At 46.1% G+C, this 23773-nt stretch overlaps 2 long non-coding RNA genes across 3 annotated transcripts; one reads left to right on the forward strand and one right to left on the reverse strand.

The window, feature by feature from the left end:
- The first annotated feature begins 64 nt into the window (after positions 1 to 64).
- LOC144112785 (uncharacterized) lies at positions 65 to 13436 on the forward strand. Of its 2 annotated transcripts, none has more exons than XR_013310465.1 (3): positions 65 to 205; positions 3224 to 3353; positions 13258 to 13436. It is a non-coding gene; the product is annotated as an uncharacterized LOC144112785 (long non-coding RNA). The 2 variants fall into 2 exon arrangements; XR_013310466.1 differs by lacking the exon at positions 65 to 205 and adding an exon at positions 2262 to 2784.
- On the reverse strand, positions 8455 to 15853 carry LOC144112786 (uncharacterized). Its single transcript, XR_013310467.1, has 3 exons — positions 15780 to 15853; positions 15571 to 15651; positions 8455 to 8850 (listed from the first exon to the last, which is right to left on the reverse strand). It is a non-coding gene; the product is annotated as an uncharacterized LOC144112786 (long non-coding RNA).
- Positions 15854 to 23773: the final 7920 nt, after the last annotated feature.

The following is a 23773-nucleotide window of genomic DNA, read 5'->3' on the forward strand; positions in this document are numbered from 1 at the left end:
GGCGCTCACAGCCAATCCTGCCTCGCTTACAACCAGGTCGAAATAACGTAAGCATTATTTCAACCCATGACGTCGAATCTGGTTGGATCAAAAAACTTCACATCGGCTTTTTTTTTTTTTTCCTGTTCATGTTTGAGCCGAGCCAAGCATTGCTTTCAGTAGCACTACGGCCGGTCGGCGGGAGGAGTGTGCGATCGTGTTGCACGTGAGTAATTTGTTCTTGCTATCTGTTGGTATGCACATACTGAGTAGAGATGGGCAAAACGGCTCACTTCAGTGAGCGGCTCAGAACGGCTCCGCTCACTGAAGTGAGCCGGATCATTTGAACGGCTCACCCGCTCACTTGGGTCGCTCAGGAAAGAGCCGGGTCTTTTTAGCAGAAGAGCAAGGTTCCGGGCTAGTTGGTAATGCATTTAGGGGAGAAACAGCGCAATGAAACACGGACACACGAAGAACGAGTGAGCCGTGGTTCTTTCCTTTCCACTCCCTCTCTCCACAAGTGCGGCGCAGGGACCATCTCTTTTTTTTTTCTTTTCCTTCCGCATGCTACCGGCTCCTTCAAGCGCGTCTCTATTCTTGATGGCGCCGAGGCGTCGCGGGCCTCCGCTATCTGATATTTCTGGGACGAGCCAGTGGGTTAGTGGCACCGCCAGTTAGCTGAGAAAAAAAAGAAAGAAAACTTGTCATCCTTCGAGAGGCGACGCGCAGGTAGGGCGGGGAAGGAAAAGAGCATCACGCAATAAGGGTAAGGGCTCCCGTAATAATAGGTTTTTCGGAAATTTTCGTTATGTGTTTTTCTTTTATCCAAGCCCTGGGCTCGAGGTTGTGTCAAACTTCAGGGCTGTAGGTGGCTACCTTCATTGGTTATCGAAACTTAGGACGGGCCTCGAAATACGGCCGCCCTAACTTCTTTGTTTATAAAACTTACAAAAACGCAAGCAAATGCATTACAAATCACAAGTCGGTATTGCCTAGTTTAGCTAGAGGCACCGTGCAGTGGCTTGTAATTCTGCAAATATACCTAGGCTTTAACACGTGGGTCGATAAGTAAGGTCTTGTAGTGTATGTTCTCTGTGTGAGAATTACCTTTTTTTTAGTTACAGTTAGTTTGGCCGTCTGTATGAGACCTTCTTCTGTAACTCAGTTTGCCTTTGTACATTTATGTAGATATATTTCCTCTCTTAATCATCTGCGTTTGACAATCGTCCCCATCTTCAAACACTGCCTGGAGAGGCCCTGTTCCTCTCTAAAGAAAAGGAAGAGACCATGCCTGAATTTACTACACGGCTATTTTACGGATGCATATATTGTTTTGTTTTCATGAAAGCCAAATAACTAGTAGGTTACACTGTAACCTCTGCTATAGAGTTTAGTTATTTGGCTTTAAAAAAAACGATATGTGCATTAGTAGAATAACCGTGTTATAGGTATTTTTACTAATACCTTCGAAATGTTGCACCAGCTCACGATGCAAGATCGGTGGGAGTCGTGAGACATCGCTCGAACAACAGCTGTCAACGAACGGCGCCATCCTTTGCCAATGATTTGCCAGAAGACACGTTCTGAGCGAAACAGCGATCGCAGACAACGGACGACAACAAGGAAGACACAACACCGCAGGACAACACAAAGCGAGGACAAGCTCTGCGAGCGCTCTTTTGCTCGGAATGTATCTCAACCAACTCGCCCAGAAATACGCACTTTGCCAGAAGACCCGGCTCTGATTGAACGGTTCTTCGAACGGCTCACTGAACGAGAGAGAAGCGCCCCTTCAAAACAGCCGCACGGCTCACTGAACGAGACAGAAGCGGATCTCCAAAAGAGCCGCACGGCTCACTGAACGAGAGAAGCGCCTCTCCAAAAGAGCTGCACGGCTCACTGCACGAGAGAAGCAGTTCACCAAAAGAGCGACTCTCCAAAAGAGCCAAACGGCTCACTGAACGAGAGAATCGGTTCACCAGAAGAGCGGCTCTCCAAAAGAGCCAAACAACTCACTGAGCCAAAGACCCAGCTCTTCAAAAGATCCGGATCTCCAAAGGAGCCAAACGGCTCACTGAGCCAAAGACCCGGCTCTTCAAAAGATCCGGATCTCCAAAAGGAGCCATTCGGCTCACTGAGCCGAAGACCCGGCTCTTCAAAAGATCCGGATCTCCAAAGGAGCCAAACGGCTCACTGAGCCAAAGACCCGGCTCTTCAAAAGATCCGGATCTTTTGAAGAGCCGGGTCTTCGGCTCAGTGAGCCGAATGGCTCCTTTGGAGATCCGGATCTCTCGTTCAGAGAGCGGGCGACCCGTTCACTCAACCAGCTTTCTCGCACTGCTAATAGATGGCGCGCAAATCGCACCCAGCAGCTCTGACGGACGGTTCGACACGGCTAACTGAATGACAAACCAGCTTTCTCGCACTGCTAACAGATGGCGCGAAAATCGCACCCGGCAGAAGACCCAGCGACACAGCTCTGACGGAACAGACAGTTCGCCGTTCGGCACGGATCACTACGCTGGACTACGGTCCTATGGATCAGTGAGCCGGATCTCCAAAAGAACCGCCTCTCACTTTTCCTGAGCCACGGCTCACCCGCTCTTTTAAAAGAGCGGCTCAGAAGATCCGGCTCACTCCTGAGCGACCCATCTCTAATACTGAGTGCTGCCCGTTATCTGACACTCGGCATTCCGTTGTCAACTTCCTTGCGCCCGAATATTTTGTGTTAGCAGATAAAGCGCTGAGCCCGCTTTCCCGGCAGTGGACCCAAAGGCCCGGAGGGAAAGACTCATCTATTTTTTCGTAAGTTCTGCTCAAAAGCTCTGTGCAGTTCAACAGAAAAGAGCTTGCGCTGAGCGTGTTTTATATCTTTTGTCAACCCAACCCAACGTAGCTCATGGTCATGTAAAACACGCATAATTACCAGCTTTTGCGTGCTCCCGAAAAAAGGCGGGAAACTTTTGACAACAGTCCAGTTGAACTAACCGTTTGTGCGATGAGTTTTGTACGCGGTCCGATTTTTTGTGGCTCCGCGACTGGGAAAGTCTGTAGAGTGTTGACTTAATGCTGCACTTTACAATTGTGGGGTGCTGTTACAATCCGCTTTCTGAAACAGGTGCAAAAATTGCTGTGAGATAAGCAATTACGCTTTGGCGTCTGCACCGCGAAACATGTTCTTTTAAATTCATATTTATTTCAGAAAACGACTTTAAAAACTGACTGGCAGTTTTGTGGTATGCAGGGACCTTCCAGATTCCTGCTTCGAGTCCGGCGTTGGCTTGCTGGCAGTCCGGCGTTGGCTTGCTGGCGCAGAGGCTGAACAAATGGGACGTTAAAATGCTGAGGCAGCAAAGGCTCTAAGGCGCCACAAAGTGAGCCCTCGACCTTCTGTGAAAATTTTAAAATGAGTGCTGTGCCACTTTTGCCGAGCATCGGTTTTACGTGGGAAAGGTGCTTGGACCCAGGCAGCCAACTAGAATGGAGCGCATGAGGCAACTGGAGAGGCAAGCTTAATTTTAAAGCCTCTAAGCTTAAGACCTTTTTACAGCTGATGGTGTAAAGAGCCCTTAAAGAGATGAACATTGTGGGCAATGTGCTTGATGTCCTTTGACTGTTTGGAAGCTTGTGAGGTGCATAAAGCTCACAAGGCACTGTTGCAGTGTGTGACAGGTCATTGTGGTGATATTAGAAAAAGACATAGTGCAGCACAATGGGACAGAGAAAAGGAGCACACAGGATAAGCGCTCGTCCTGTGTGCTCCTTTTCTCTGTCCCGTTTTGCTGCGCTATGTCTTCTAATATGCTATACGAACAAGCCCGAACTACAGCTTTGTTAAGATTGGTCATGATAGGTTTCTTTGATTTGGCTGCACACTCTGCACTAGTTCTGTGAAGTTCCGCGGTGGTGCCGGCACCGTGCAACGTCAGCTCAGGCAGTTCAAATGCAGCTTGGCACTGGCCGCTTCCAAAACGAATGGTCGAGTGCAGGTCCGATTGTCCAATAGCCTTGCTGTCGTCACGAAATTGCATCCAACTGCGTGCCGCCGACACCAACAACCACCAAAATCCTGAAACACTTGGAAGAATTTTCAAGCATCAAATCGCAATGAGGTTTTACTATGAACCTGCTCTAGGAAATGGTCGTTTCACGGAAAGAAAAAAAATCGTTGCTTGTATACACACAGGCGACTTACGAATTAGTGCTGAAATGCTGCCCATGCGACTCGACTACTTAGGTTTTCATTATGACGCCTCAATCACTCACCTCCTCTATGTGTAGGTCGAAGAAGCAGAGAAGGTATGGCACGAGTTATTTAATGAAATGGTGACAGTTATTTGCTGAAAGGTTATGGCTTACAGGGGTTTGTCCTAAATCGAATCAGGCTATGAGGGGCGCCGTAATGAAGGGCTCCGGAAATTCTGAGCACCTGGTGTTCTTTAAGGGAGCATACACACCTAACTTTTGGGTGTGTGGTTTCTTCTTTTTAATGTAATGACGCCACTGTGGTGGCTCAGTGGTTATGGAGCTTGGCTGCTGACCCGAAAGACGTGTGTTTGATGCCAGCTGCAGGGGTCGAATTTTGATGGAGGCGAAATTCTAGAGGCCCATGTACTGTGTGATGTCAGTGCACGTTAAAGAACCCCAGGTGGTCGAAATTTCCAGAGCCCTTCACTAGTGTCCCTCATAGCCTGATTCATTTTGGGACGTTAACCCCCCTAAACCAAACCGATCTTTTTTTGTAATGAGGTGTAAGGCATTATTATACACGGATTACCGTGTGGTATGCTCCTATGGCTGCCAAAAAATATATAACAATTTCTTTCTTGTGCTGTTTCAGTTTCACTAGCTGAACGATGACTGACCTCAAAGAGAGGCTGTAGGTCATGTGAGACGTGAAAAACTGCAATATAATCACTGCTTCCACATTAGTTGTCATTCCGGCTCTTGAGGAAGGCTGGCTTCAGCACTGCAGTAAATCATAACGATGAAGCAGAGATTATATGGGCGTTTTTCCATGCCTCACATGACACAAAAGCACTCTTTGATGTCACAGCAATTGTTCGGCTCTTGAAACTGAAACAGTGTGACAGAAAAAATTCAATTATAAATTATTTAGCGGGGATGGGCAAATATCACATGGTGATTCATAGGTAGTAGTATTTTCTGCATCGTTGTAGAGAAGAAAACATGCCACCAAAATTACGTGTCTATATTCCTTTAGCACGCAGAAAGCCAAATGGAAAATGCTCTTGGCCATTCCCTCCAATGCAAATGCTGTGTGGTGTATAATATTGTTGCGTGGTTGCCGTCCAAAGAGCGAGGCGCGGTGAACGACGGCAGAGATATAATTTAATGGCCGTTGGCCTAGCGCGAGTGCTCTGTAACGCACCACAGCCAGCTTCGTGGTCTTGTCACAATATTGCTTTTTCTCATGGACATTGTCACATGTAGGAAACTGGGTGGTGTGTCATTGTTTGCATAAGAACTTAAGGACACTGAGAAGTTCCCTAGGCAGCCGCTGACCCCACACCATACGTGGCAAAATTACCTTTGAAAAGTGATTAAATTCCATTGCTAATTACTTTCCTAGAAATCACAGAAGTAATTAAATTATATTACAAATTACTGTTCTCAAAAAGTAATGACATTACATTATAATTACCTGCCTTAAGTAATGAAAATTACTTAGTTTCGATGCTAAAATGTTGCGCATTGGTCATAGTTTGTGCAAAAAATTTCTAGTTTTTTTTTTTGCACCGCCACTGAGCTTGAAAATGGGCGTCAGAAATTTTGCCCCTCTTTAGTCAATTTGAACAGCCGCTTTGCTGATGTAGATGAGTTCTTTGTCATATCAGTCTTCAATCAGAAGTACATCGTTCAATGTGTAATATGGTCCCACCATTCTGATTTTGAAGAATTTGTCATCCACGTAAACAGCGGGAGTGCATTGACTGCTTATCGACGCATCATCCCAGAAGTGCGCAGGGGCGCGAGAAGCTGCCAATTCTGCTGTTCAATTGATTTGTTCTGGAGGCAAGTTGGTGGAAATACATTGCATGTTGCTGAGACGCTGTTGCCTATGTTGCCCTTCAGTTAGAAATAGGGCCTCAAATGAGGCCACAAAAACCCGAAAACTCACGAACAACTTTCTTAGACGTGTCAGTTGAGACTTCTTGTCAGTGCGGCGACGTCAAAGTACTTGCTCAAGCGCTCGCAGTGCGTTTGTGTGTGAGATCGTGTGCAGTGCAGGAAGATGCATGCCAGTCCTGTGACTGATTTGCAGACTCTTCACCAAGGCAGTGCTGACGCCTATGCGCACGTCACCTCTCGTCCACGTGCGCCGCTTCCCTGGAGTGCTGGCCATTACTGGTTGTGCACTTTTAAGGGGAAAGCCTTATATGACAAATTGACATTGATACCTGGCGTCATCGTCGATTTCCAGGAAACGCGGTCCATAACCCCCAATGATGTCATCAGCAGAGGGAAAAATTTCTTCCTAAGGTGTAGAGAATTGAACCAATTGAGGGCCTTTAGATTGCGAGGCGATCGCGCAACCCATGGGCCACAAAACTGCGTTGCTTCTTGGCGAATAATGATTCATTTAATGTATGTGTTACCTAATGACTGTATGCTAATGAGTAGGTGTGTCATTAGAAAGGAAGGAAACAATATAAATTAAAAAATGAATGTTTTTTGCCTTCAAAGCATCGAAGTAGTCTCAAGTGCCCCCGTAATTTATTCTTGCTTTGGTAGTCGCCGCGGTGGCTCATTGGTTATATGGTGCTCGGCTGCTGGCCCAAAGGACTCTGGTTTGATCCCGTCTGTGGCGTCTCATTTCAGTGGAGGCAAAATGCTATAGGCCCGTGTACTGTGCGATGTGAGTGCACGTTAAAGTACCCCTGGTGGTCAAAATTCCCGAAGCCCTTCACTATGGCGTCCCTCATAGCCTTAGTCGATTGCTTTGGGACGTTAAACCCCCATAAACTGCATCTGTGCTTTGTATATGCTCATCTCCACAAACGCGAGGCCAAAGGATGGCAGACACGAAGAGAAGCATGGACTCAGTATGCAGCAAAAGTAATATCGCTAGTAATTAATTACTTTTTTGTGAAATTACTGCTTGAAAGTAGTTCATTACATTAATAAATTACCAGGCCACAAAAGTAATGAATTACATTAGAAATTAGTGAGAAAAGTAATTTAATTACTGTAATTATAGTACAGTAATTTAATTACTGGCTAGTCTGCCACACCCTGATTTCAAGGTGATTGCACACTGCTTTTCAATGAATGCGAAATCCTGACATGATAGCTTGTACAAATGGTACGCAACAAGACCTTTTGCATTTTTAAGGCAAAGGTTTGTGCCACCTTCCCTTCTATTTTTTTGTTCCCCCCCCCCGTCCCCCTTCATTTCTTTTTTAGATGTTATGAATGCAATGTTTTAGCAACAAGCTTGAATTAGCCCCTATGAAAAATTTTTTTGCTGGTCTGCACGTGACTGGCTCTATGTCCAGGTTTTGCACCATTTCCTAATCCCTGGCATTTATTGGCACTTTCACTTCATTAAAACTTTTGTGAATGTGCTGGAACAAATTTTGAAAAGTTCCTTTTCTAGCGTTTGCAAGTTGTTTCCATATTTTTGTTTTCCATGGGGGTGAAGTTTCATGGCATGTCCAGTCCGTCAACTATTTCTTACCGTTCTCAGATACTTTGTCCCCTTACACTTGACCATTGTGGAAGAGCCGCAGCTGCTCTTAAGATGCTTTGTGTCCTTGCCTTTGTGCAGGGCAGCAGCGGCATCTTCCGCAGTGCTCAGGTGCGTGTGGGCAAAGCATCCAAAAATGATGACTAGCTTGGCTGGTACTTTCTCTTGGTCTCTGAATGCATCATATGGTCACAATTTGGCAAAATTATGGACGTGTATACCAGGGAATCGCTTCAAAAAGTTATCCAGAATTTGTATTGTGAATAAAAATAGCACAACACGCATAATTTTTCGTTTTGTGATACTGCAGATTACACGAACCAAGAACAGAACAGCAAGGTTCTACTGTATTTCTTTGAAGGGCTGTGACGGTTTTAAAGGGTGTCTAGCAACCTAGAATTGTCAAGAGGAATTTCGTTTACCTGGAAAAATCGGCGAGTTGCGAGGGATACCATCAAGAAAGTGGTCAAGTCTCGGAAAAGGACAGGCTGAAATTAACGCAGAGGTCTGCTGCGAGTTTTAACGATACTGCAAGTGTCCAGCACACGGTCCGTTCTTATTGGCATGACATATTTTTGCTTCTAATGAGTATTAGGCATGGCAGCCTGTCTGTTCTAGCTGTCTTTTTCTTGTCTTCAATTAAGTGAGCATTGTGTATACTGGTTGGCTCTGTACAGGTTGCCACACTGCTCATTAAATTTGGTCTGGTGCATATGAATAGACACAGCTACATTCAAAAGTATTTTCTGTGGAATAAGCCGTAGTCATAGTAATGTGCAGAATTCATGCACTTTCAGTATACTGATGCGAGGTGCCACGCCACTCCAGTGTGGCATCAAAATCGATCTGTAAATCTTGCTCTCAGTCCCCGTCAATCTTGTAGGCTGTTGCAGAAACAAATAGAGGCTAGTTTCTCTGCAGTTCGAGCTGTGATGACGAGGTCGTAAAAAGCTGTTACTTTTTGTGGAAATCGCTTGGTGCTTGTCCTGTGGCATTGCTGCTATCGAAAGGGATGCCAGAGTGTGCCTTCATTGGAAAGGCAGTAAAAGGCAGTGCTTCTCAGTGATGAGCAAACCAACCTTTCAGCCCTCTTGTTCAAGGGTTCCTTCTTGAAAGCCTGAAGTATTCTTTTGCAGTACAATGAGCAGTGTATGGAGCCCCTGAAAGCATGCAGAGTTTTCCGTTTAGAAATTTTCCAGAATTTTTTCAAAGTAGAGTTGTTTGTTTCTTTTGTGAAAGCACATGTAATGTCAGCACATATGGCCACCACTCTTATGAACCATTAAAAGAAAGCAAAAACTTGTGAGCATAATTTTAACAGACCTCCAAATCTAGGACTCCGGATCGCCCAGGCACTTTTCATGTAGTGAGAAGGGAAACAGCTGCTGAAATTCCTGCACGGATTCCTAGTTGAAATGTGTCAGCATCTCTGGGTCCGTTACGGCCAGGGATTCCAGTGTGGTGAAACCCATGCACAAGAGTTAAGTGGGCCATGTCCCATCAAGAATGCTGCATCTGGGGCAGCATTCCACAGCTGGAGGTGTCACAAGGGAGAGTGGAACAGGTCGTCTTGTTAATGCTCTCACTCTTGTTGTAGCTTAAAGGGACACTGAGAAGAGCTCTATCAATTTTTTTTTGTTAGCAAAATCTGATAGTTCGGCATTTCATGGCTTTGTTGCCGCTTGTCCGCGAGCAAAAGGTGCATTTATTTCAAAGAAATTTGGATTCCAAGTGGAAAAAGTTTTTCCCGCCGCTCCGATTCAAACTTGAGAACTCTTACGACGTCACAGGACGAAGTGACGTGAAACGTGATGTAAACGCAGACTCCGTGACTTCTGGCCGCTAGCGGTGCGGTCTAGCAGCTGCCGAAATGAAAGCTACCGCCGCCGCACGTTGAAGGCGTCTATCAGGGGTCGCTACCGTCGCTTCGTTTACGCTTGCACCGGTGTCTTGCCAGCGTAACGAGTGATCCCGTTCCCGAACCCGACGACGAAGTTCTCGCAAAAACTCCAGCCTACATTTCAGCGACCTTAGCCCCAGAGAGCGTGTGATGCTTTTCAGGGAGCACAGTTAGGTTAGGCACCGGCGGGTCGTTTCCCCCTTCCTCAGTGAGCAGCCGTTGATAATCAGATATCATAACCCCAGTGCGGGGAGTCGTGAAGGGCCAGGACAAGGTCGGCGCGTTGCGCCCATCGGAGGCTGACCGGGGCTTTGGGGACAACGGATTGTCATTCTTTTAACGGCGCGGTTGCACGGTGCAGCAGGCTGCGTCGAGGTCTCCCACGGTTGCAAGGGCCAATTAAAGTTACTTATTTATTGTTTTGCCACAAGAAACGGGCGGGTGCTCAAGGGCGCTTGCGTTTAAAGTTGGCGGCTTGAAACTAAAGCCGACGCACTACGCTTCAACGGCTTCCGCTAGATCCAACGGGTCCACTGGATCGGGCTCTCTCGCCCACTTACATGTACCTTCAGATGTGTACTTTGAATGGATTAAATTAGCCGAGAGCTCGAAAAGAACAGCTCCGCCCAACTGCCGAAACTATTGAATTACGTCACAACGCGCACCTCGCCACGGAGCCGAATCGGTCTAGCCGGGCCGGCGGCGGCTGACGCATTCGGCGCGAAATAGAGACATGCTCAAAGAACTCCGCCAGTGCGGTCAGTGTGCGCCGAAGCCGCTGAACGCGTCAGCGGTCAAGCGCAGTTGGAGTATAGAGGGTCTCGCTTTGGCCAACGTAACGTCACCATGCAGCGTGCGCGCGCATTACGCCGGCGTATAAACGTTCCTTAACAGAGCCTGCGCTTAACCACTAACCAACGTATTCGGTGGCGGCATCTATGGGAGCCACTGAAACCCCCCGCCCACTCACTGAATAAAAAATAATCCTGCACCGAGGTTCGCGATCAAACCAGGGCCTTTAGCGTTTCAGGCGGAGATGCTACCACTCCGCCACGACGGCTCAAGGTTAACCATTAATAAAGGCGCTTCTAGTGAATGCACTCTTCCGATGCAGAAGTCTTCGCACTTTCGTTACGTACATCCTGGCCTAACAGCACTAGGCCGTCAGCAATTTTTCTTAACTGCCTTGTACCTTATCTCCCGTCCCTAATAAACGATTTCCGTTAAGTAGTTTGAAGTTGCCTGGCACAGCCGGGAATGTTTCGCCGAGCGAGCGTGCGAAGAGCACAAGTGCTCTTTATACTGCGAACGGCCTTCTACGATCACCGACCATCGTGCCATCATAGTTTTTCATCGGCTGTGGCGATCACCTGACCAGCCTTAACAAGCTCCTTCAAAGGTTAACTAGCACTTGGAGTTCCTCTGCTGTTCTGCGCTTGTAAATCGAGGCGCGTCAAAAACAAAGCCTCGGGGCACGCAAAGTTCATAGACGCAAAGCGCCATATCAAATCGAAACTCTCCTGGCTGCCTGTGGCGCCGCCAAGCATCAGTTTTCTTTACTTCCAACATTCAGGTTGCCTTTTGTCTGTCTTCCTTGTGTGATAAAAGTGCACTGTTGGTTTTAAAACAGAACTTACTTCAATATTGAACCGTGCAGCCTTCCTTCGATAGCCTCAAAGATTCGCGACCTCCATGTAGGCAGGACAATTCCTCCAAGGTGGCGTCTCTTGTCCTATGACGTCAGCACGCTTGTACTTGCGAGATCGGCCTGTGGCGGCGATACCTGTATTTTGGTTCTTGCTATTTTCTACCTTACAAGAGCTTTGTTTTCAGTAAGAGTGGCGTTCTTGTGATCAGGAGCTGGTATTCTATCGATACAAGCCAACTTCAATTTCTGCTCAGTGTCCCTTTAAGCTGCTGTTCATCGATTTTTTGTGTCATTAATGTTTCTCAACAATGCCACATCACGTCATACGCCTTTTCAGTGTCTGAACTGTGACAAGAGCATCTCCACCGCAGCCGTGGGCTCGTGCTTGAGTGCTCGCCTCGACTACGGGAGGTCGTGGGTACGATTCCCGCGGCCTCCGGTCCACCAGCCAATTAATCCAATGGGAACAGGCGGCCCCCGGCCTAGTGCTCGGCTCTGCAGGGGTGCACTGCGTGGGAAGGATAGCCTGCGCCTCAAAATTCCCGTCAAATGCGAACACAAAAATGTCACCACGTGGTTAAAACCTGCAGTCCAAAACTCTCGCCTTGTGCCAGTTACAAAACTTAACGTTCACTTCTCTAGCCTCAAGACAGATGTGCCATAGCTCTCTCCGCTCACAAACCTCCTTCAAGCAAAGTGCAGCGGTATTTTCTTGCTACCATTGTGGCTGGCTCACACGCATCGGCAGGTGTGCATGACTGGTTTAAAAAAAAAAAGATGGGACTTCTACCGCACCAGATGGATTTAGGGTTGTTTGACGCCGGAACTTATCTCTGATCCGTCAAGGCAACGGTTTGGTCGAAGACCCTTCTCCCAAGCATCTCACCCTAGATGAGCTGAGCACCATGGCGGCGAAATCTTAAAACCGGTGGGTACCCGGCGGCACTGGGAATCAAACACAGCACCTCCCGAATGTGAGGCGGATGCTCTACCACAAGGCCGCGCTTCAGTGCTATGATCTTTGCCAAAAGGCCGAGAAATGAACAGTCGAAAGATTGTTGTTCAGCGACTTACAAAGTCAAGCTGTCATGTTTTTTCCTGAACACAGTTATGGCTCAGACTAATTGTACCATTCTACATGATTTTTCCTCATTCATTGAGATGCTCAATAAGCTTTAGGATGCGATAAATTATGAAGAGGAATGACATGTGTCTTTTCATCACTGCATTTTGTGGAAACATAATTGCGTTGTAATTTCAAATATCTATTTTATAATTTGAACTAGTCAAAAATAAAGCATATCGCAGTACTGGCCGGCATTTCGAAAGGCCCTGATATGCACAGCATGTGTACGAGACCAGACGATGCAGCGGTTCCTGTGTCACTACTATTGGAGCCCACATGACCAGGGTTGCTGCTCTTCCTTGGGAGTGACGTCATAATGCACCCCGACACTCAGAAACCGAAATCGCTCAGTATAAATAATGCGATCATATTTAATGTGCATATTTGAATTGCAGAGCACGTATCACATGCCGGGTGGGAGTATGCAATGTTTGAAACTAAGAACACTCCAACCAAAAATTTGATGTCTCCGCCCCTTTAAGGTTTTGGGTTTAACATATAGAGCTTGTGACCTCCTGTGTGCCAGCTTCAGAAGCCTTTCAGAAACTCTTTCATTGTTTGTCTTGACTATTTTTATTCATTCTTGGTCTCTGCCTTGTACACACTTCTTTTTGTGTGTGGTTTCTGTGGCACATCTTGAACAATGTTCCTTTTATCCTTTTTTTTTTTAGGATCTTTCTAGTGTCCATACGCAAAGCCACTACAGGAGTGCGTGGGCTGCTGCTGTAGCCTGTTGGGAGATGTCTTTATCTTTTTTCCTTCATATGCATTCCATTATTTGTGTATTTGTTTGTGGGTTTCTCTTAGTGGTTTATTAGTTGCATTTTATTGTTCTGAGCTTGCATACTTTTTCTCTTTTCATGGCATCCAACCCTGTGTATGACTGATACTAGTGGAGGGACTGCAGCAGCCAACCTTGCATGGCGCGGCATTCTCTGGTCCAAGGCTCCTATTCCCCGTTCCAGGCTACTGGCTCAAGAATGTGCCCACAAGTCTGCACCTTGGCGTACAGGCAGTCGCATTAGGCCCACGTCGGCCAGGACTTCCTTGCCAAATAAAGTATTCCTACTGACACGCCTTGTTAGTAATTAATGAAGTGTATGAATAAATAAATGAGTAACAACTTCGTTGGCCGTATGGAAAAGCCGTGTTACAAAGCAGTTTTTTTTTTTTGAAGACTATACCCAACCACCACATTGTTTCCTCTGAGTAACCTACTCATATTTGAGGTAAGTGCTTGCCGTGTGTCGCATCACAGTCTGAAGTGTTCCTGCAGAACCGCATAGTGCCTTCCTGTTTATGCCATTGCAGCAGAAAATGCTCCACAAAGCTAATGAAAACAAAGAAATTTCACTAACATACTGCTTTGAGACAACTTAAACGGGTGCTGAAGCCCACTGAAAATGTAAATCAGGGAATGAACAGGATGATTGTGGGCACTGCATGTGCCTACTTTTATTGCATAGGAGGGGCCAGTTTCAACTTTATTACAGGAGGGTAGTGACTTTTCTAATTGCATCATCACTGAGTGGGATGCTTGTACCCATACCACCCCCTCATTCAGCACTTGAGCGATGACAGTGCTAGGGAAGCTCTTGCTGAACATTATAATCTAGGCCCTTTGAATTGAATGTTTATTGTAGGTATTTTACAAAGATAACAGCCCTAGCAGTGCTACTGGGATTGCAACTCGCTGCAAACGAGGCGGATTCTGTAGCGCTGAGCTCTTGCTGGCAGTTTGTGAAATTGGCATTACCCGAAACTGCACTGTAAAAGAGCATAAAGAAAACGATGTCTTCCGCAGTAATTCATGCCATGCAACATGACATGGAAACCATCACACGGCCAGTTAATCTATTGCCTTCAGGTTCAAGACGTCTGCCAGTTTCTATACAGTAGCTTCAGACTGTTGGACTGGAAAATTACATCCTCTTGAAGGCACTTTTTGAGCAGGAACTGGACTTAACCTGATTTTCATGATTTATGCTTCGGGTGCACAAACTGGGTAATATCAAGCTTTTATAGTCTTTTTATATTATAGTCTTCTCTTATTATAGTCTTATTATAGATTTATAGTCTTCTCTTACTGTTGTGTCCTATCTTTCCTCAAGCAGAACAGTGGCTTGAGCTATGTGGTTGAGTGAAGTTGCATCACCTGTTAATGTCAGATTAATTTTTTTTTCTTCTAACTCATCTCAGCTGCTGAGGGCCATTATTGCCAGAGGGGTATGTAAGGTGTGTACTGTACACAGACAGGGAAATCTCTTAATTCCAACCTGCGGTATTTACAAACTGGCACTTCGCTTCCGTCAAAATCGCGTATTTCAGTGCGACAAAGCTGCCCCTTTACCCTTTGTTTCTAATCAGCTTAGTTTGAACAAATTTTCGGTCACTTAATGGTTTGAAGTATCGAGACGTCGAATGCCTGACCAGAGCCGCCGCGGTGGCTGAGTGGTTATGGCGCTCGGCTGCTGGCCCGAAAGACGCGGGCAAGGGTGTGACATTCCCGTAGAGCCAATGGGGACGATTTTGAAATGCGACGGTGGCGGTGCCTGGGAGTTGGCGGTAAAAACATAAATTGCTCAAAACTTTGCTCGCTATGCTTGCGCCGGTCGCTGTCGTCTGCTGCCACTGCGCTGCAGCGTTGCCCGCGGCGGCACTGGCGGCGCAGACGCGTTGTGTCATTGACTCCAGCCGCGTTTGCTGCCAGATACCAGGATCGCTGCAATCGTTCCGACCGTGGCGACACTTATGGCGCGGACGCGCAACTTGCAACATGCCACAGCACTGACGCGGGTGCCATCCCGGCCGTGGCGGTCGAATTTCGATGGAGGCGAAATTCTAGAGGCCCGTGTACTGTGCGATGTCAGTGCACATTAAATATCCCCAGGTCGAAATTCCCGCAAAAACGCACAATACTGTATGTGGCCACGTACCAATGCTCAGGTATTGGTTTGGTTTATGGGGGTTTAACTTCACTACGGCGTCTCTCGTAGCCTGAGTCGCTTTGGGACGTTAAACCCCCATAAACCAAACCAATATCTGAGCATTGGTACGTGGCCACATACAGTATTGTGCGTTTTTATCGCTGACACTTTCAAAAATTTCCCCGCCTCAACAGCTGGCTCGTTTGCGGTGAAACTGCACACAGAGCTTGCGTATTATGGTAACTTTTGTATCGTAGCAAGTTTGACAATGGTACTTACTTAGTTCAGGCGCACATGATGCGAAAACGTAAGCGTCTACGAGAGATCGACGAGCCAAAACCCGCAGACGACGCTTTTTCCCTGCAAGGAGCGCGGGCCGTTTGAATATGCCGTTCCTGTCGTTTCATCTGCTTCTACTGAAGCGCTTACAACATTTTCGACTAATAAAGCGGAAAAATATCAGAACAAATGATTTAACGAGGCTTTACCTTTTAAAGAATATTGTTTGCAATGCTCGCTCTGCGGCCTAGTCGTGACGGCTTCCAGTGCCCAAAACAGACAGATGGCGCCACTGCGGCCCTTCAGCGAAAAAGCGTCGTTTGCGGGTTTTGGTTGCCGATCTCTACGTAGACGTGTACGTTTTCGCATCATGCACGGCTCAACTAAGTAAATACCATTGTCAAACTTGCCACGATACAAAAGTTACCATAATACGCAAGATCTGTGTGCAGTTTCACCGCAAACGAGCCAGCGCTTGAGGCGGGGAAATTTTTGAAAGTGTCAGCGATAAAAACGCACAATAGTGTATATATTTCCCACCCTTTGCGCGCGCACAATTTGTCCCTAAACGTAATAACCGTTGGATATATTGTCTTCATCTTCAAAATACTTGTCGCGAATCTCAAAAGTTTATTATAACGACAAATTTATATATAAGACTGCTCAAAGGGAGCACGGCTACAAAACCACCGCCGTACACACGCGCTCACTCTTCGCGCTCTTAATGCAGTTCTAATAGACTGACCGAAAGTTTGAGCTATAAAAGCGAGTACGAAGCAACGAGAATTCACTGTGTGAGCGTGTGTTCGAGGAAGGATCGCGCATAAAAGGTTTTGTCACCAAATGCACTGATCATAGTGCTTGCATGCGGCACAGCGAAACAGTGATATAGATATGAGATGGAATTCCGCATCTGGCGCTTCTAGCCCTCGAAATGAAAAGAGGCAGGATTAATTTTCCCTTTGCAGAACAAACATTCAGTAGAACCCTCTGTTACGTTCGCGGTTGCTCCGTTTTTCCCGGTACGTTTTTTTTTTTTCATATGAGCCAGATAGTCCAGCTGCCACAGAAGCCCCTACAACTGAAACTCGATCGCCTATATCTGTTGCATAATGCAATTGTTGCATAATTCCCTTGTCGTACGTCGTGAAAGTCATCTCACGATGGTAGTTTACACCGTCCCGGAATTCGTTCAATGCGCGCATAATGGCGACGCCGACCAGAAAAAAGCGAGACTATACACGTACTCTATATAGGCACTTGTTCGCAGCTGCGTTCGGCGACTTCTGGAAGCACCCAGTCCAACGCCAACACACTTACAAACCACGTGATTTTTTGTGCGTGTGTTGGCAGAGTTACATCGACGCTTTCGCGAACGATAGCACAAAAACGAAACCATGCCGGGGCAGACGGCACAAACAGCGCTGTACGAAATGCGCTTGCGTGGGTTCGCTCCAACAATTTTGTTTCTGCCATCCGCTTTATTCTTGTCGCCTGCACCTTAAAATACACAATTTCTAGATTCAAATATAGCGATGATTCTATGGGATTAATGAGGCCACCGCGATAGCAGCGAAGAAGCGCGCGCGCGTACCGCATCTTCGCACGCTAGAGGCATGCTCCCCTTTCATTGCTAAATTCCTTCCACAGACAGCTGCTCAGGCTAACCGAGACTCATCGCAGTGCGTTTCTGAAGGACGGTATTTGCATACGTCCGCTTTGTCCCCTTTTCCCTTGTATATCATGTTCATTCTACTTGATCGCCATTCATTGGGGGCTTTGCCATCCACTACCATTTTGTTCACTACCTCTTTTAATGTTTGCTTGGGTTTTGGTCCAAGCTTTTTTATTAATATAATCGGAATACCATCTGGTCCTGTCGACGTGTCACTAGCAACCTTCTCTTGTAACGCGAGCGCATGGTTGCGCTCTCTGGAGGGCCACTGCGCCCGACACGGCCGCGCATCGAAGCGAAGTGGCAGATGACGCGAAGCGTTCGTCGCGTTTTTAGCGCTTGTTGAGAGCTGCCAACCAGCAGAGGTGGCCCAACTTCAAGATGCATTTTGACAAGCTCGTTATTGGCAACAAGGTGTACATTTATGACGGTGTCTCCGAGTCCGTGCAAGAATTAAAAGCATAGCAGTCACCGCGAACGAACCGGCGCCCGGTCCTGGCGTTGTATACACAAGTCCAAGCTCCCATCAGTGCGTCCGCGTATCTATTGAACAATGCCTGTAGTGCTCGCTGACGTTCGCGGTTTCATCCCAAAGAAGGAAACTGTGGAAGCTCTTTTAAAAAACAATCAGAGCGATATTGCGGTATTCACCGAAACATGGCTGACTCCGGACAGCAGTAATGACGAACTGCTTGAAGACATGTCATCTTTCGCCATTCATAGGCTCGATGGGGCTGGTCGTAGGGGCGGTGGGTTTCTCGTGCTGGTAAAATCGGGTTCACCTTCCTTCACTTGTTGATATTGGCTACCGCAGTGAAGTCCTCTGTGTAAATATTTCGCCTCCTGGAAGCACAAATGTACTGATTGCCTCTTACCGCCCACCGAATTTTGATGCCTCTTTCACCAGCGATCTGCACTAGTTCTTTCTTGAATTTAATTTTCGCTTTCCTCACGACAATTATATACTTTGTGGCGATTTTAGCTTTCCTGATATTGAATTGATCAGCTTATCTGCATCCCCCTGCCGGTCCAAAGAATTTTTTTACCCCGCTTTTACTTTTAACATTTCCTGAAAAGTCAGCACGCTAACTCGCAATAATAACACATTGGATCTAGTCTTGTCCACCACTCCAGATTTGGTACAGTCAGTGCAATGTGTCAGTGGTGTGAGCGATCACAAAATGCTGTTATTCGACTTATCCTTCCCCAACCCTGTCCGACAACCATCTGTCCGACAATACATGCGCGACTACAAATGGGCAGACATTTCTGGTATCAACTAACAGTTAGAAATATTTTCTCATTCTTTTCGCGAACCTGCCACTAAAATCTGTGAACAAAAACTGCTTGTTATACAAGCACAAACTTTTATCTCTGATTCACAAGTACGTCCCTCTCGCTAAAAGCGTGGTATTCGAACGCTTTGAGAAAGCTATCCCGAAAGAAAAGAACGCTTTTTTCTTGCAGCCAGGACATCACATTCTAAGCCCAAATGGGAAAAATACTTGCGTGAGGCAGTACACAAAACTTTTAAGACGCTCAAAGGAAAAGTTTCATCAGCAGGACCTACTCTGCGTCCTCCGTACCAACCCCCTAAAGTTTTGGAATATACTTACTCCTCACGAAGTAAAAGCCACAACATTTCCTTATTTAATCATGACAGCCTCCCTGTACCAACTGATCAGCGTTCTGATGCTATGAATTCATAGTTATCTTCTATTTTCACATGTGAACCTGCCCTCAGCAGACCTACCGTGCCTCCTTTAAAATTCGTCCAGATGCCCTCCATTCATATCAGTTCCGAAGGAGTCGTAAAACGTATTGACAGCCTTAACTCTCAAGTAGCCCCGGCCCCGACAATATCCCTGCAAAGGTACTTCACTCTACTAAAATTATTTCCAGCAATATCTTAAAGATCACATTCATCCAGCCCTTAGTTAGCAATTCGATTCCGGACTACTGGAAACTAAGCAGAGTAGCTTCTGTGTTCAAATCGGGAATCCATCCAATCATCGCCCTATTTCATTAACTGCCTGTAAGATCATGGAGCACATCGTTTACTCCAATGTTGCAAACCACCTTGAAAATAACTCTCTTTTTTTTGCAAATCAGCATGGTTTCCGCTCTGGCCTTTCATGCGAGACCCAACTTTGTTAATTCACTTCTGACCTTAACTTTAACCTTGACTCGTCTTTCCAAACCGAAGTAATTTTTCTGTAGTTTTCGAAAACACTCGATGATGTCTCCCACTAAAGGCTAATGTTTAAATTGCCTGCGTATTCTTTAAATGCCTGTGCATTGGTCCACTAATCTTATCCTGGATTAACTGTTTCCCCACAAACCACTTCCAATGCACAGTCTTCGGAGAGTATCATTCCGCCACTGACGAAGTAACGTCGGGCCGTTGCTTTTTCTAATCTTCGTAAATGACCTCCCCTACGGCATAGCATCATCCATTGGTCTGTTCGCCGTTAACTGCATGTTGTACCGTCACATTTCTTTTCACGATGACCAGCTAACCCTTGAGAACAACTTACGTAAAATTGAAAATTGGTGTTCAGATTGGATGACGGAACTGAACGTAACTATAAATTAAAATTTATGCACGTCTCAGGTAAAGGTTCCAACGTTTCCTATGCATAATCACTAAACTCAGCTATCATATCACAACTTGAGTCTAGGCGACCTGATCGTCAATAAACTAACATGGAATGAGCATGTCACAAAACTAGCTGCTGACACTTGAACGCCGGGATTCCTAAGAAGGTCACTTTCACAATCACCGCCATCCATTGGTAAACTTGCGTACGAAACTTTCATTCGGCCGAAACTCCAATACGCATTGGCAATGTGGTCTCCTAATCAGGCGCACCTCATTAACGAAATTGAATCCATCCAGAATCGCGCTGTCTGTTTTAAATCTTCAAACTATGACATTCGCTACAGCATCAACAGTATTAATTTAAGTCATCTCTCGGTATCAGCCCCTAGCCCTTAGATGCAAATTTCCTGCCTCTGTCTGTTTCATAAACTTTACCACAACTGCCCCAATCTCTGTGATTCTTTACTAGTGCCACCAGTGCACACGTACATCATCTCGTCTGTTCAACTTTATCAGCATCCGGCGCTTACATGGATCTACACACGCATTTAACAAATATTTTTTTACCAGGAGAAATTGGGACATGGAAAGAGTTTCCTAAACATGTTGTAATCGAACGTGTTCCTGTTAGATTTAAACAATGCCTGATGTGTCATCTGAAGTCATAAATTGTTGCTTCCTCTTCGTTTTGATTGCAGCGCCTGTATCATTCGAAGTGTGATTTTGTACTTGAGCCTTTTGAGTTTTGTGCTTCTATTTTGGTCATCAATTTTTGTGTTCTTTTCATTCGTAACCTCCCCCTCTTTATCTAATACCACACCCGAGTTAAGGGTATAATAAATAATGATGATGATGATCTGCTTACATTTGTGTTCCCGGCACAGTAAGCGCTTTAAGGGAACTAGTGGAAGTCTTTCATATTTATGAGGCTTACACCGCGTACATTAGTGAGCTATATATCGCGCTGCAGAAGCATGGGATTGTGCCCTAGGTGAGCATTTTATGAGCATAGCCACATATGACATCATCATTGTAGCCTGTATATACTGTTAAATCTCGATATAACGAAATATTCTCGTTTTCTTAACTTCGCATTCATAGAACGTCATGTATATTCAGATTCAGTATAACGATGTAGATTGTACTGCACGTTCAATGTGACGAAATTTCATTGCTGGCTGAAAACGAACTTGCCGAAAAATTATCGCAGGCGCTCGTGGTTGAGCGGAGCCTGTGGTGAAGCGCGAATCATCAGAGCGTGTACGCAATATATGAGACCTGCATGCCCGGATTTCCCATACAGAGTGCATAGGCAGACGCACTGCTGGCCACGGCATCTGGGGTAGCCGGAGCAAGGCTGGCCGAGCTTCTCCGCAACCTCGGCAGTCTGACAGATCAGCCTGTGGCCGTCACTGTCTCACCCAAAATTGAATAAAGAAGAAAGACTGGCTAATTGGCGCTATTGATTCACTGGCTGAAACATGGTAAATAGCGCTAGAAAATGCAAGGGACAAGAAAAAAATAAAAATGAGACATGCTGGACATCAACTCTATCATCACGTTGATGTCTAGCATGTGCCCCATCAGTATCTTTTCGTTGCCTTTGTATTTTTTAACGCTAGTTACGATGTTTCAGCCCAAAACTGGCACCGAATGCAACAAAACGCTGCCGGTGCTCAATGGGAGCGCACTGCGTTTATCGCGTTTACAGCTGCCCAAAGCTTGGGAAAAAGGACTGGAACGGTTAGTGCTTGGCACACCCGTCAGCTGTAAAGCCAGTTGTGTGCTTCACACCTGCCAACCTCGCTGCTCACTCACACGATGTGCGTATGTGCAAGAAGACACACACACGCGGTTACGGAGGAAAACATAAGGAGCAGGATCAGCCTGATTTTATTTCAATTGTTGGTGATTCAAGGACAGTCTTCTCGCTCTTGGCGACATGGAGAAAAAAGGAGAGTAAGGAGCGGTGGGGGTAGTCGACTTGGCCTGCCGCAACGCTCCCGTCACCGGCAGCGACTGAAGACGTCACTGTGTCCGTCGTGTGGTCGGAGCACTTACAGGATGGTGATAAGAGCAAAATTCGTTGGAGGCACTTAGATATAGCTTAAGTGCGGGAAGGCGAAAGCTGTTTGCGACTCATCGCGCTGGTTTGAATTTGCCGTGCTTGAATTCATTTCACGACAGAGGAGATGAGCAGCTGGCGCTCTCTCACGTGACCTAGGCGGCGATGTAACGAACGAACGGTAACAGCAAATAAGTCACGTGGCCTAGGTGGCGATGTAATGGACGGACGGTCACCGCAGTATGCGCCACTAAAGGCTATTGGCTTAGAACCAAAACACAAGACGGGTGCGTCGCCCTCTTTGTCCATGCTACGATGGTAGGCGAGATAGACGTGCTGAGACGGCTTGGGAACTCGCAACATAAGCAAGACGCGCATAACGCTGTTGTTCCTGGTGAAGAAAGGGCAGAAATAAAGGACCATTTTAATCGCAAATAGTTGTTTTCCCGTGAGCTATCCTCAGCGCGTTTTTGGCAGATTCTTAGCATGCTAAGTGACTAATTTCGATGTAGCGAAATTTCAGTACTACGATGTAAACTGCCAGTTTTACCCACTTCGATAAATCGGGGTTTAAATATATTTCTTTCTCTTATGGGTAAACGTTCTGCTAAAAGTTAGCGCCCATTCTACCTTAATTTGTGTTACCCTCTTTCTTCTGTGCTATGTTCTCTAAGCAGAAGGAACTTGCCCAGATTTGCATTATTCTTCAATGCACAACCACTCTTCTCAGAGGCAAAGCGAAGTGTTAGGATGTACCTTCTTTGCCGAAAGTAAGCAAGCTGTCTTTACCACCTCTCATTTTATCAGGAGGCTAGTTTTATTGAGAGCAGAATAGTGGCAGCACAAGTTCACGTCACGCAGATTATCCTCGCAGATGCCGAGGGCTGACGACCGCAGCAGGGAGTATCCGCTGCTAGCCAGCTGCTTCCATGGCCACAGCTTCCTGGTTAATTTTAGCAGAGAGGGTACAGTTTGTTAATACTGGAAAAATTAATGTAGATTTCATGAGAAGTTCTAACCTTGTGTGCATTCTTCGTTTCTAATGTTTGCCAACCTAAGGAATGCTTAGAGTTGGATGGTACTTTGTAAATAGCAGTCAATAAAGACAAATTGTGCGGCACTATTAACCTTGGAAGTTTTGAATTAACTCTTTTGCAAATGGTGAGGTCTTTTACAAAAAAGCCGGTCAGGCGCCTTGCAATCATTATTGAAATGATTATGTGCTGGCTTCGCAGTTCTTCAGCAATGAGCTCACTAAATTGAGAAGTGTCAGCTGCTGCAGTGTGCCTTCTGATGAAGAAAAGAGTGGAGGTGAGAATGGCTGCCACTAGAATGTTTTACCCTTACCGCAACAACCACCAGCATGAAGCACTATGCATGGTGTCTGTGCAACAGTAGTTTCATTTCCGCGGCGCCTCGGCTGTGGTTTGTACTGAATCTGCCTCCTGAAGCCTTGAGCAATAGTGGTTAGGGCGCTCAACTACTCATCCGGAGTTCCCGGGTTTGAACCCGACCGCAGCGGCTGCGTTTTTATGGAGGAAAAACGCTAAGGCGCCCATGTGCTGTGCGATGTCAGTGCACGTTAAAGATCCCCAGGTGGTCGAAATTATTCCAGAGGCCTCTACTACGGCACCTCTTCTTCATTTCTTCTTTCACTCCCTCCTTTATCCCTTCCCTTACGGCGCGGTTCAGGTGTCCAACCATGTATAAGACAGATACTGCGCCATTTCCTTTCCCCAAAACCTATTATTATTATTATTATTATTATTATTATTATTATTATTATTATTATTATTATTATTATTATTATTATTATTATTATTATTATTATTATTATTATTATTATTATTATTACTATTAT

This window comes from Amblyomma americanum, chromosome 1 (assembly GCF_052857255.1).
Source record: "Amblyomma americanum isolate KBUSLIRL-KWMA chromosome 1, ASM5285725v1, whole genome shotgun sequence".
NCBI classification, from domain to species: Eukaryota; Metazoa; Arthropoda; class Arachnida; order Ixodida; family Ixodidae; genus Amblyomma; species Amblyomma americanum.